A 14,212-nucleotide genomic window follows, 5' to 3' on the forward strand; every position below is an offset into this window, starting at 1 on the left:
TATAAATAGCAAGCCAACTAGAGATGTGCATTCACTTTAAGTGTGACTTTTTATCAGAACTTTTAGTATTTGCACAAGCTGCACAAAATCAATATTATATGTTACTGGTGGGTGTTGAATTTGCAGCATCCTGCAAAAAATCAGTATTCCACCGTGTCATCCATAGGGTGAAAAAACACAAAACCGCATAACAAGGCCTTCTCACTCTGTGGTCCGAGCTGCTGGAATCGGTTCATTCTGTGTCATTGGTGCTTTCCTGGTCACATTTTGCTGGGCGCCAATAAGACTTTAGTTCAGCAATATCTCATACGCTAAAACTCCTTGCATTTCTCTCTCATTGTTTTTTTAAAATCATTTCGAAAACTTCAGTTTGTCTCTGACGTTCACTGCTCTACGGCCCAACATAAGAGAAATGCTTTCTAAGGACTTCCTTTTATTAATGCATTTGTATGGTGCCAACTATCTTCAAAAACAACTTCTAAGCGCTGCAGGGATCAACACTGCATAACGAGGAGGAAAGGTGGGGTGAGGTTTAAAGTGTAAAAAATGAAGCTTGATTACAAATATTTAGAATTACATGAGACAAAGATGGAATAGAGACACAAGAGACACTGAAGTCTAGTGCCTATTGTTTGACAGATGTGATACGTGAAGGTTTGTTACGGTTGTTCTTGAAGCTCTGGTGAAGATGTTCATTTTTTCGAGGTCACTGGGCAACCAGTTCAAGAAGATCCTTTCTTGTTGGTTGATTTTTCCACAAGAACTTCAGTTTGTATTCAGTTTGCAAACTCGATGGGTGTCAGTGTCAGATTCTGCCTTGGAGGATTCATGTCTGAAGAGGGGAACTGGCCTTGCAGTCAGTGGCGGCCGCTATTTAACAGGGGTGGCGAGTCGGGGGGATGAAACAAAGTTGTTAAAAAACACACCTGGGTTCCAGGCGGGCCAGCCGCGGCCTCTCGGTCCTCTTCAGCTCCTCAGTCGACATCAGGAATCACACAGGCTCCCAGACTCCCTCAGCCAATCACAACGCTGCCTTACAGTGGCGTTTTGATTGGTCTGAGATCCACGGTTCTGTGCTCAGAGAGGGAGTTGGAGCCTGTGCTTGTTCTCCACCCAGGCTGTGCATTACAGCCGGTGCTGAACATGCGAAGTGCACATGACTGTTTGGCCGGCCCAAGACGACCGGCCAAACAGTCATGCGCACTTTAGAGTGTGCTCACCACTCCTCCCCCTGGCCTCTGCTCCGGCCAGCCCAGTCCCGCACCTAAGCAGAAACGGAAAACTGAAATGATGATAACATTTGTTATTATCATTTCAGTTTTCCTTTTTAAACTGCTCGCAGAGCAGTGGGGCGGCAGCTCCTCCGCCTCAGCGAAGGAGCCGCTGCTGCTTGCAGTTAGTTCCGGGCCATCCCTGGTGAGGCAGGGCCAAGACTGATGATTAACATATGGTTGCTCCCTGTCTGCAATGGCACAGACAAGCTAAAAACCATGGTACAGAATGCAGCACAGAGACGATACTTGTGACCATTCCACCCATCACTTTTTGGACCGTGCTGAATGTGTGTTGGGCCAGTTGTAAAGAAGGCTCTTTGACGTGTGCAGAGGACTTGAACTTGATGCTTCTTTTCACCCGCATCCACTGTAGGTGTGCATGGCTAGAGTGTTAGGATTCAGAAATGCTGTTTGCTGGATGGTGGGACAGCCCCATATTGGTTAAGGTGTATTTTATGTGTGTCATTTTGGGTGGCACGCTCAGCAGAGGCCTGGTGTTCATTGAGACAGGATGTTAGGATGGTGAGGGTGGTAATGGTGGTTTTCCTTTGCTCCGTTGGTGGGCACTGACCTCATCCTTTCGTTCAGTTGTTGGTAGCGCACAATGAGGAAAACACATAATATAAATGAAATAAACAAAAGAAGTATGGAATGTCAGGCAAAAGGTGGATTGAGGTGAGCGGTGTCAGAGTCCGAATGAAAGAAAGATATTTTCAAGAGACCTGACGGGCAGAAAGTGACTGAGCACAACAGTGGTGGAGATGAAATATGGTGAATAGAGGAAACACAGGGGTTAGGCAGGAGTGATTGATTGATGATTGATGTGAAACTTATATAGCGCGGCTGTCGCCCTACGGGCATCCTGGCGCTTATGACTAAAGATCAGCGATAGAGAAGGTGACAGAAGAGAATCATGGGGCCAACCTGGGTCAAACTGTAGGATATAGCCATGTCTTAAGTCCCTTGCGAAATTCCAATAAGGAACTGCAGTGTCTCAAGTTTGCAGGGAGCTTGTTCCACATGCCAGGTACTACTATGCTGAAGGCTCTTCCTCCTACCCTGGCGCGCCTGAATCTCGGAACCACTAGTAGACCAGCTGTTGAAGAGCGAAGTTGCCTACTTGGTAGGTGGCGTACAACCTTATCCTGCAAGGGGACAGGTCCCAGTCCGTGTACTGCTCTGAAAGTTATGCAAAGGGACTTGAAGACGACCCTTTCTCTCATTGGAAGCCAGTGCAGATCCCGCAGTGCTTTGGTGGCCGAGGCACATCGCCGCCTGTCAAGCACTAATTTGGCTGCGGCTGACTGAATCCTCTGCAGTCCTTGGAGGATATACTGCGGGGCCCCCAGATAGAGGGAATTGCAGTAGTCGAGCCTGCTTAATACCGTGTTGCGTACCACTGTAGCTCGTGACTCCCTAGGGAGCAGAAGTAGAATACCACGAAGCAGTCGCAACAGGGCAAAGCAGACATTGGCGGTCTTACTAGCCTGAGATACCATCTGGAGGTCGTCATCGATAATCACCCCAAGATTGCGAACCTTCCTGACCGGAGCAATTGGTGCTTCCTCCGGTGCAAGGCAGAATTCGGAGGGCAGATGTTTGAGAATCCTGAATGGCGAACAGAAGACCACCTCAGTTTTACCGCTGTTAAACTGGAGGGAGTTCCTTCTGAGCCATTCCGAAGTCTGGCGCATGCATTGATGGAAACGGTCCATGGAGAGAGCTTCATCTCCTTCTAGAGAGAAGGCCAGCTGCGTGTCGTCAGCGTAGTTCACCAAGCTGACGGCAAAGGATTTAATTAACGGGAACAGGGGACGCAGGTAGATATTAAAAAGAATAGGGCTTATTGCAGATCCCTGTGGCACCCCGTGCGCAACTTGGGACCTGCAGGAGGAGAAGGGCGCCATAGTGACTACCTGTTGCCTACCTTCAAGGTAGGATTGAAACCACTGCAGCACTTTGCCTTTTACTCCTATTTGCCTCAGCCTTTCTAACAGGACCGGGTGGCTCACTGTGTCAAAAGCTGCCGACATATCGAGAAGCACTAAAATCATGGCATTCCCGTTGTCTGCACGCAGACGAAGGTGGTCCAGCATGGTAATAAGAGCTGTTTCAGTTCCGTGGCCAGGTCGGAATCCGAACTGGTCCCTATCAAGCAAGGAGTTCTCCTCCAAAAACTGGGACAGAGCCTTGCTAACAGTTTTTTCAAGTATTTTCACCGGGTAAGGCAAAAGAGAGATGGGCCTGAAGTTAGCTGGCACCGAAGGGTTCAAATTTGGCTTTTTTATCAGAGGGGTGACAACTGCCAATTTCCAACAGTCTGGGACAGATCCTGTCGTCAGGGACTGGTTGCAGATCATCCTTAACAAAGGAAAGGTGTCTCGGCCATAGCGCTTCCATATTCTATGGGGAAAAGGGTCTAGGGGGGAGCCAGACGACACACTTTCCGTCAGGTTATCAAAAGCTTCCTGGGAAAGTGGCTGAAAGCTGTCCAAAACAGCGGTCGTTTGCAGATCCCCGTCATTCGGGCTAATTATTTCCTCAAGACCCTCCTGGATACTGACCTGCAGATTATTTACAATGTTAGAAATTTTCTCCTGAAAGAAGGAGGCGATTTCATTACATGGAGTTTGTGACGCGGCTACTCTATTGCTCATGCACTCCGGGTTAGAAAGGTCACGGACGATCTTAAAAAGAGCTTTGGAGCCATTGGGAGCCTGTGCAATAGAGTTAGCGTAGAACAGTTAAGCAGGTGTTTGAATAAGAGATGGACTAGTCCAGGGACGTACAGGTACATTGAGTGGTACAGGGATGTATTTAGGACTAAGAGTGTGGGGTAGACCTAGAGGTATTGACAACTCACTTGTAACACAAGTGATGAGGAATGAGAAGACCTGTGCAAAGAGCAAGAGTTAGAAAGAAAGGCAACACACACTGAGCTAATGGAAGAGTTAAGTGGTCTACTTGTGATAATGTGATTTAAAAAGCCAGGTTGTTGTTACTTTGAAAATTGTTTGCTAATGGTTGAGATTTTGTCTATAGTAGAAGACTGGGTCTAGAGGTGAACATTTGGTTTCGGGATGAAGACGTTTTTTAATCGTGAAGATAAATTGGTGAAGATGTGGTCTAATGGTGTAGCTGTTATAGACCTGTGAAGAAATAATAAAATGGTGAAGATGTGATCTAATGGTGGGGATATAAACTAGTGGTGCTGTGCGGCACTTTATGGAAATGGCAAAGTGAACTTGCTGAGAGACTGTTGATTTCTATGCTCGTTGTATTTCTTTTGACGGGTATTACAGTCTGAGTCAATGTCTTTTCTTTCTCCTAGGGTCTTCTGGATAGCCTCCTCCCGGTTCCTTCCGGCCACAATCGTCCCTCGGGGAAGAAGAAAGGCTCAGGTAAGTCTTTTTGTCCTTTCTTTTCTTATTATCACTCTTTAAGGAATGGGAGTGGGGGAGGAGATAACTGATATCACCCGAACCTTCACCAGGCATACGTCACAACAAGAGGCTTTTACCCCCCAAAAAAACAAAGTACTGGTGCCTGCGTATAACCCGCCCGCCTTTTCTTTCCTCAGTATCAGACTTCTCTATCGTCTGATGTTTGTCTACCCAGGAAGCCCCTAAGGCATCCATGCACCTGAGAGAGCCACGTTCCTCTGGGAACGTGGCGGGTCAGTTCACAGTGTTGCTCTCTTCTTCGGTCCTCTCTCGTCTCCACTAGTGGCTCCGCGACCTAGAACGCTGTCTGCACAAGGTCGGACTCTCGTGGTACGGGCTCCTCAGCCAAGCTTCTCTCCTCAGGAATCCACCTCTCTTGGTTCTCTGACCTCTGGTCTCCCCTGTCACTCGGGGTGGTGCTGATGTCTTTCTCAGAGACACGGGGTTTCAAAAGGTCCGCGTTCTCGGAATCCGCTGTGATTCATGCTCGTGATGCAATGACGTGAGCACATCCGGAACCTAGGAAGTCGTCTTCCTTAAGGGGGCCATCTTCTTCCAGGCAATAGCTGGTGTCGAGGTAGGGGAGGAGGCTGAAAACAGAGGAGAGGAGAAACATGAGGGGGAAGCGCATAGTCTTCCTCTTCCCTCTCCTCGACTGTCTCGCTGTATCCTGTCACTTCGTGACATGCTGACATGGTCTAAGAGGGAAGATGTGGATCATGGCAAAGATAGGATCTAATTGAGATGTTCTCTAATAGTGAAGAACTGATAAGATGCAGTTTAAGGGTGAAGATGTGCTCTAAATGGCGTAGATCTGGTTTAGTGGTGGATAGCTGGGATGCAGATGTAGATGTGTTATAACAGCAAAGATGTGGTCTAATGGTGGAGATTGTCCCCTTCTGCTCAACATCTAACTCAGCCCTCTAACTGACATCATCTCATCCTTTAACTTCAGCTGCTGCAACAACGCAGATGACGTGCAAATCATGATAAAGCATGGAAGATCATCTGAATTTTACTCTTTCAAGTTGGTGAAAAATGTACAATCAATTGGCCATTTCAAGTTTACCAACCACATCAAACATGGAGACCTGCACCATATGCCTCAGGAACGTGGATCCCCCTCCACCACACTCAGTCCAAGTTAAAAACGTTGAGATGATAATGGACTTCAATCTATCCTTCATGCCACAAGTACATTCAATGGTCAAACATTTCTTCCACATGGTGAGATACCTTTGTCTAATCTTCCCATACCTGGGATCTCCACAGAAGGACCTGGACCACGCCAGTGCGTGACATATTGGAGCTCTCCTACTAATTCTCAGTAATATACAAAGAATCCAAAATACGGCCACTGCTGCTTAACCTTTCACTGAGGACCCATAATATGCATACTTTGATTTCTCTACAGTGGCTCCTAGCATGCAGATGATCTACATTCATAACAAGTGTTTAGCTCACCGAGCAATCACTTGCACTGATCGACCCTTTCATCAACAAAAATGGCAAATGTGTCGTGACATTACGCCTTTGTGCTCAAGACTTTCCCCACTGCTCAGTGTGCTTTCCTTCAAGAGCACTCGTTCGGGGGCGCTTCCTTCTACGTCCAGTCACACTCAGCAAACTTTGGACCTTGCGACCATCCTGAACTAGGATTATTGATTCCCAACTCCAACCTTTAAAAACATGACTCATCTCAACCTTCCAACGACAAGGCTAAACTATGATTATAAGTTGGCATGCGTTGCTGCGTCTCTCCTCCCACTCACTGCATCAGCACACACTAAAGAGCTGCGATGCATGCCCCACCCTGTTTGGAACATGTCTCCGACGCTCCTGCACCTCAAATTACATCTCTCACCTACTACATCCAACCCCCTTTCAGCAGAATATTCCACAAGGGCATCGGGCCCATGCAAACCAGAGCGCTTCGCAGCCTCCTCCGTGGTGTGAAGTGCTATACAAATGTGACAGAACAATACAGTATGACTGTGAAGAAACAATAAAAAGGTGAAGATGGGATCTAATGGTGCAGATCCGTGCCAGAACTGGGAAGATGGTCTAGGAAGGAAAATGTGGCATAACGGTGAAGACATGGAATAATAGAGAAGATGCAGTCAAGTGGTAGGAATGTAGTCTAACCGTGAAGATGTGATATAGGGGTGGACATCTAGTCTAACTATAAAGATCTAGTTTAGTGGTGGCGATGCGGTCAAACAGTAAATATGTGGCTTACGGGTGAAGAAACAGTCACAGTGAAGAAGCAGTGGGGATGTGGTCTGCCAATGGAGGTTTGGTATAGTGGTTACATGTTTTTACTTATTTTTATTCTCTTGTCTTATAACGTAAACACAAACATATACACAATTGTGGTTGCATTATTGAGGGGGGACGAGTTAGCCTGAATCTAATTACCAGCATAATCACATGACCAAATTGAGTGCTCCTCAGCAAATCCCTATAAATCGCTGGGCTCGACTCCTCATCTGTAAACTGTGCCAGTTTGGAAAGGGGTGTTTCATCACCAAATAAAAAGACTGGAAACTGAAGCGCTGCAAAGGGGCAGATGGGAAACCCGCGCCTTGTCTCCTCGCATCCTCTCGGTATCGATCCTCAGCTCTCATGAACAGAAGCTACAGACTCGGGCCTTGTCCAGGACCCGCGAGCCTACAATTAAAAAGAAAAGAGAACGAACGCCAGGCTCTAATCCCTGCAAAGACGCCCTGGGAGCGTCTCGGAGAACACTTCACCCTGACAGACAGGAGCTAATACAGAGCAGGGTGAATTACAGCAGACTCCTGTCCTGCGACCCCAGCTCCTGTCTGCAGCTTCTCGGGACCCTCTGGGATCCGACATCTCATCCGAGCCGAGAAGAACCGATGTGTACTTGGAAGGGGGTCAGGGCTCAGCCTTCTGCTTCCAGTTACATCCGCGTGGAGGGGAAAGGGGCGCCTGTAGTCCCCGCCCTCTCTGGAGGACTGCGCTCTGCTAAGTGAGATTGCTTCCATGCTATGAGACCTTTAGCGGATTGTATGAGGGGGGTGGGCGACCAAGAGTCTGGCTCGAATCTCAGAGCCTGTGCACGAGCCGAGCCATGACAAATATTTGCTATGTAAATCATAGACCAAACAACAAGAAAAGTATGATACAATCTAAAAAAAAATGAAAAAAAGGTTTTTTCGTTTGCATGGGGAAGGTTTGACATTAATACCTCACATTATAGTACTGCACTGGGAAGTTCTTTATTAAAAGTGATTAATTTTTAACATGAACATTTCGTGAACTAACAGGCAAGACAATTGCCATGTAGACCCTGTAGGTGGTCCAGATTGTTATAGAGTAACATTACTTACGTTGAGGCTTAGTTTTGACCTCTTGTGTACCTTTCGACAGTTCTTATGTAGCACATACTCGACGCAAAGGTTTACTAGTGCTTTAAGCACCCGTTATATTACACAAAGTCACCATTCACATTGTTTCTTTATAGGGACGCCGAAATTAAGTGATTTGCTCGGAATCACAGGATGTTGATTGTTGAGCTGATGCCCAGACTCAACCTGGTTCCCCAGGTCCAAAGTAAGCAGCTCCGGCCCCACCAACACATCCAGAGTACGGGGAGAGAGGCAGACAAAAGCCACATTGGCTTGGTATGGGCTCGAGGTTCCAATAGGACCTCAGGCTGAGCGAGAGCCAGAATTCAGACTCGAGCCTGGCTATAGATTTCAGTGGCTCTCCCACCTCTAATTGTATGTAACTCTGACAGTCCTGTATCAACAGTCCTTGAAATGGAAACATTGAAGTGAAGGGACTCAGTATCCCCAAAGTACCTGTTTGTTACTGAGAAGCAGTGCTTTAAATGGGCTGGTACTCACCGGTACTGAATACTGGCACTTCTTAGATTTAGAACTCTGAGTCCCGGCACTTCTCTACTGCCGTGGAGAGTACCGGTACTCATGAGAGGTAGGCTCATTGCCCGTGCTGGTGGGCAGGAGTGGGACAAGTGCCTCTGGCAGCCAAGCGCCGCTTTTGCAGCCCCCCCCGATCTGAGCCCCAGCTGAGCTATTCAGCAGGGCTCATTTGAATAATGTCTGGTGCTCACCATCACGCTGTGCTTGACAGAGCAGGGTCCATTCAAGCCCTGTGCTGTCATTCACATTCACACTATCCTGTGCATTCCTGCAAGCACCGGAATCATGGCAGTGCCCTGGCAGTGGCAATCAGGCTACGGCCAGTCCGGCCCTGGTGGCAATTAAAAAAGCCATGGTAGGTGAAGAGAAAAGATGGCTTTCATCTACCTTAGTCTTTTGTGTGTCTGCTATGTTTGTGTGTATGGCTGTTTTTGTAAGGAAAAAAGTGAGAGAAAGAGAGAATCCAGACACTCTCAGTTTGTGTTTTAAATACAATGGGAGGCACTTTGTTTGTACATGTCTGCTTGGTGACAAAGATTCATATAAATAACGTAAAAGGGAGGGTGGGTGAGTGAGTGGATGGATGAGTGAGCAAGGGTTGATGTATAGATGGATGGATGAATAGATGGATGGATGAGTGAAAGCATCCATGGGTGAAAGAGGGTGGATGATTGGATAAAAGGTCAGATGATGGGTGGATAAGTGAAAGATTGAATGGATGAATGAAAGGAAGGGAGGGTGGATGAAAGGGTAGATGAAGGATGAGTGAAAGGAGGGATTGAGTGAAAGGGTGGATGGAATAAAGGAGTGAAAGGGTTGATGGATAGATGAGCGAAAGGATTGATGGATGAGGGAAAGGGTGGATTAAGAGATGGATGAGTGAAAGGTCGAATGGATAGGTTTGGAGATGGATGGATGGATGGCTGGATAGGTTTGGATATGAAGGGTGGATAGACGGAACGGGGAAAAACTGAATGATTGATGAAAGACTGAATAGACGATAGAATGTAAAGGTTAAATGGTGGACATCAGCAGGTAAATGGTAGGATGAAAGGATGAATGGATAGATCGATGGAAGAGACCAGAGATATCTTCCGGGGAGGGTCATGATGAGTTGCTTCATTTGCTTGGTGCCATAAGAGCTTTGGTTCGATGTGGGGGTATTTTCAGTTTCTTCCTCCTACGTGCTCAAAAATATATAGTATTGTGCCAAACAGCAATTAACAGTATGACATTAAGAAGGTGCAACTATTGCAAAAAAAGGAAATGTTAACGTATTATCCCATTTCTCATTCATTTTGTGTAATGAGTTAACCTGCTTTGTTTATATAAACACATTTCTCATGTGTTTTGGTATGTGCTGCAACTAATATAGAGGTTGTTAAGTATCATCATGTCTTGCCCTTTGCCCCGCCCCTAGCCCCGCCCACTGACTACACCTCTAGCTCATTTTAATGAGTACCTGCACTTTTTTTCCCCAATTAAAGCACTGCTGAGATGTGCCTACATGTTCCCATTAAAGGTATTGCACCAGTGCTGAGACTTTGCTGTTAGGGTCGAACTGGCCTGTCGGGGATCCTGGCAGTGCCAGAAGGGCTGGTCTGACATGTCAGTGTGCGGGCTGTTTTTTTGACTGTCTGTCTGTTAATTGTCCTGAAAAGCAGGGTTTTACTGTTGATTTCCTCGATATTAATAAAAACATTGCCTTTAGCAAGTGCAACTGCATGCAGCCTCCCACCCCTTGCAAAACACTTATAAAGCATCTCTTTAAAAACTGCCCTGATTGGTGAACGTAGGACACTTTTTAGCTATTTGATTCGTCACTTTTTGTTTGGGGCCCGGACTTATTTTCTATCCCAGCCCGGGCCTGGTTGTCGTACACGGCCTTGCAGGTACTTAGTACCTGCCCATTTAAAGCTCGGGGTATCCCTGTGTCTGATTCTGTTGATTGCTGAAGAAGTGTGATGCATTTTGATTGCATGTGTGATCTTGGCTAAATGCAGGGGTGAAGGTCCTCGTGCTTGAGTAGATTGTGGGGGGAGAGTGGAGTTGGGAAGCTTTTTTCTCGCAACCTTTTCAATCTTTGCAAAATTCTATGCAAAACATTTTAATGCTTTTTTTAATGTGATGTTTGTGATAACAGGCGTCACAAAATGTATAGCAAGAGAAAATTCTACACACTTTTGTCATTGTGCACTGAAAAAACTTTGCAAGAGATAAACATGCAGAGAAAAAAGTCTGCATACATTTTCCAGCTTGTCTGAGTTCCATTAAAGTGAAAATTACCTCCTTGTACAGTGCTAGTTATTTTGCATCGCACAGCATACTTAACATGGACGAAGGCAACTTAAATGGTGAAACTCAGCAAAATGTGTGAATTGCGCGGATCAGAAACTTTGCAAAACTTAGCATACATAAAAAGCTTTACACATAATAAGAGCAGACAGATCCCAGCTGCATGGCAAATCCCTGCACTGTACACACTCTTTTATATTTTATGTTTTAGGCTTTCATTTTTATTCATTTTTTAATAATAGTTTTGCATTTTTTTCAGGAAATGTTCTTATTTTACCAAGTAATAACCATACTGTGTAGCAAGCAGTTTGTAGTCTGAGCTGGTGCCCGCCAGCGCTGATTTTTGCTCATAACTTTGACCCAGGGAAAGAGGGGAAAACACACATGTTGGAAAGGAGGGGGAGAAAAACGGAAAGGGATTAAGCAGAATGCTGCAAGTGTAATAATGGGTCAGGGAGGGTCTGGTAATAGAATAAAGAGGCATGAGGTGGAATTAAGACTATATAGGCATGGAATTGGACACCCGACCTTGGCTAATGCCAGCCATGGGCTTCTGAACAAAACCTTGTGCCCCAGCACTTATTCTTTTACAAATTAAGCATGGCAGCAAGTACTTATATTAAGGATCTGGACAAAGCATTGCTTGCAATTTAAAGTCTGCTCTCTATACATTTAAGTCAGTAATCACTTCTAGACAGCATAAATTTTCCTTGAGTTTCACATTTTCTGGAACTTGCTGTCAGTTCCTCTAGTGCCCATAGTAATTCTTCCCAGTGTAGCTAACTCAACTATTTCTTCTATCCAATTCTAATTTGTATGATTTTAGGTCGAGTTCTAGTCCCTGTGCGGAGTGGTGGCTGGTTAGGAATGGTGGCAGGGGCGGGCGAGGTGAAGGGGGGTTTAGAAAAAAAAAGGCTTACCTTATCATCGCTGATCGCCAATGCTGCCTCTCCTCCTCCGACGCTCGAACAGGAAGCACCCAGCCTCCCAGATTCCCCCGACCAATCACAGCGTTGCTAAGGCAGCGTAGTGATTGGTCTAAGTGCCGTGGTTCAGTGCTTAGATGGGGCCTAGGAGGCTTGGCATGTTCCCCAACCAGGCTGTAATGCAGCCTAGATGGAGAACATGCGAAGTGTGCATGACGGTTTGGCCAGCCAAACCGTCATGCGCACTTAAGTGCCTCAGGACCCCCTCCTCCTCCCTCGCCCAGGCAAGCCCAGCCCTGCCCCAACCTGGCTGGTTCCAAGAAGAAATTGATAATAACATAACATTTTTAACGGTGTATTATTATCATTTTCTTTTTGTACTTAGTGGGGCGACGCTCCTCCACCTTAGCGGAGGAGCCACCCCTGCCTTGTCTCCATAACCTTTCAAATTTGGGGGTCCTTTTTAAATCAGTAATTTAAAATACTGCTCTGATGATTTTTCTTAAGCTTCAAGTGCAGGAACATACTTTATTCTCTGCAGGACACCATACACACACGTCTTTGATTTCTGTGCATTCTACTAATATATACCAATTCATACTCCTTCCTTTACCGCGTCGCATTTCTTCTGTCGTCCACTATAGTCTTTGGTATGTTTGCTTCGCTTGCCTACGAGGCAAGGTGATGTTTGTTTTATTTATGTGAGACTGTATACTTGTCCACTGAGTGATAAAATATTTGTTCTGATGTCTGCACTCCACTTATTCTCTTTTTTTCATCAAGTTTCAAAATATTTTGTTTGACTCTTTTGTATACTTGTGGAGATATTTCGTTTGTTGAGTTTCCTGAACATGTGTACCCCAGTACTATATCCTACATAAGCCCTTTGTCTCTCACTATGTCAAAATATTCTCCAATTATCCTTCTCCCCTCAAGATGGTTCCCTGCTTCACTTAGAAGTTTGATAGAATTTTAAACGAAGGGTTTTAAATGGCAACCCTTTACCATTAACTGAGCAGCATCCATATGGTCATTATTGTCCGCTTCTGACAATGTGGTGCTTTATCCTCTTCTCTATATGATGATTGCAATCTTCTGGTCTGGTGGGTGCTGCTCTGCTGTGCTGCTGGTGCCTGATATGGACGTAGTATGTAGGTAAGTCTGTGTAGAGAGGTCTGCTTAGGTTGGATATGTTGGGTTGAGTGCAGTAAAACATAGTGTCCTTCAGGGATGATGGATTGACCGTGGACATGCCAGGGAGTGTGCAAGCCAATCTGAACCTCGACAGAACCGTAGAAATGTAGCCCAGTTGAGTTCTGGGTCTTTTCCAATGAATAAGAAATGATCCCGTTGTAAACCAATCAATAGTTGCTTTATCTTCTTCATTCCATATTTAGTGTGGGGGAGTGGGACTTGATTCCAATGAATCTCACCCATCACTGAAACCCAATTTTTAGAATGACAAAGGTTTGCGACCCACCTACCTTTAATGGACATGAGGTGGGGTGACTATTTAATGTAACTAAAGCATTGTGTGGTAGCATATTGTCATTTACAGACAGCACATTTTCCATTGAAAGGGCCACTACATTTGCTCAGACATACAGCTTTACTGGTCAACCTATGTAGCACATAAATGAAAATGTGTTGAAATTGGGTTTCTGTGAATATTTATCATATCATTTTTGCCTCACCAAGTAAAGTGCCTCATTTTGTTTTGATCCTATTAAAGTCTCTTTTTCCAGCACACTTCAGAATAACAAAACAAATGTGCTTTATTTTTGCATTCCTAACTGTCAAATGCATACAGTTCATTTGCAGGTATTTACGTTTTGTTGTGTGTTGCAAAAAACACAACACCCTACATCCTTTGCTTTCACACTCCCTGCCCTCCAGCAAGATTGTCACTTAATTCACTTTAAAAACTCCTCTCACTTTGCAGCCAGAGAAAAAAAGTAAACAAAAAGCCCCATTTTGAAAGAAAAAGCAGCAATTTATCAGATGGTTTAGCCCTACATTTGACCTCTGTCTTTGAAGCAGGGCATCTTTATTTATTGCTTGGACTTTCCTGACCCACAAAAGTCAACTCACAATGACCCACAGTTTGGGAAACGCTGTTCCAGAGTGTTTCATAAATAAACAGGGATCTGTAGTTCATTTGTAGGCTCAGCATAAATGGCTGAATGGCCAGCAGTGGTCCATGCAGGTAAGTGCGGTGGGGTGAGGGTGGCGGATGTTGACAGACGGCAGAATAGGATTTATTTATTTATTGATTTAATTTTCCCTATTCTGTCTCTGTTGACTTCCCCCCCTCCCGTCCCACCTGCCGCGTTTCCCTGCATGGACCGCCTCTGTGTATGACA

The 14,212-nt window shown here is 45.6% G+C and overlaps 1 protein-coding gene across 3 annotated transcripts in view; it reads left to right on the forward strand.

Moving 5' to 3' along the window:
* The window catches only part of RBFOX3 (RNA binding fox-1 homolog 3), a 2,040,484-nt gene that overhangs the window by 1,349,207 nt on the left and 677,065 nt on the right, over nt 1–14,212 (forward strand). For all 3 annotated transcript variants that reach the window (XM_085617449.1, XM_085617452.1, XM_085617453.1), the window contains one exon: nt 4,606–4,675. The gene's annotated coding sequence lies outside the window, so the exon portion shown is untranslated. The remainder of the gene's footprint in view (nt 1–4,605; nt 4,676–14,212) is intronic.

This window comes from Triturus cristatus, chromosome 7 (genome assembly GCF_964204655.1).
Source record: "Triturus cristatus chromosome 7, aTriCri1.1, whole genome shotgun sequence".
NCBI classification, from domain to species: domain Eukaryota; kingdom Metazoa; phylum Chordata; class Amphibia; order Caudata; family Salamandridae; genus Triturus; species Triturus cristatus.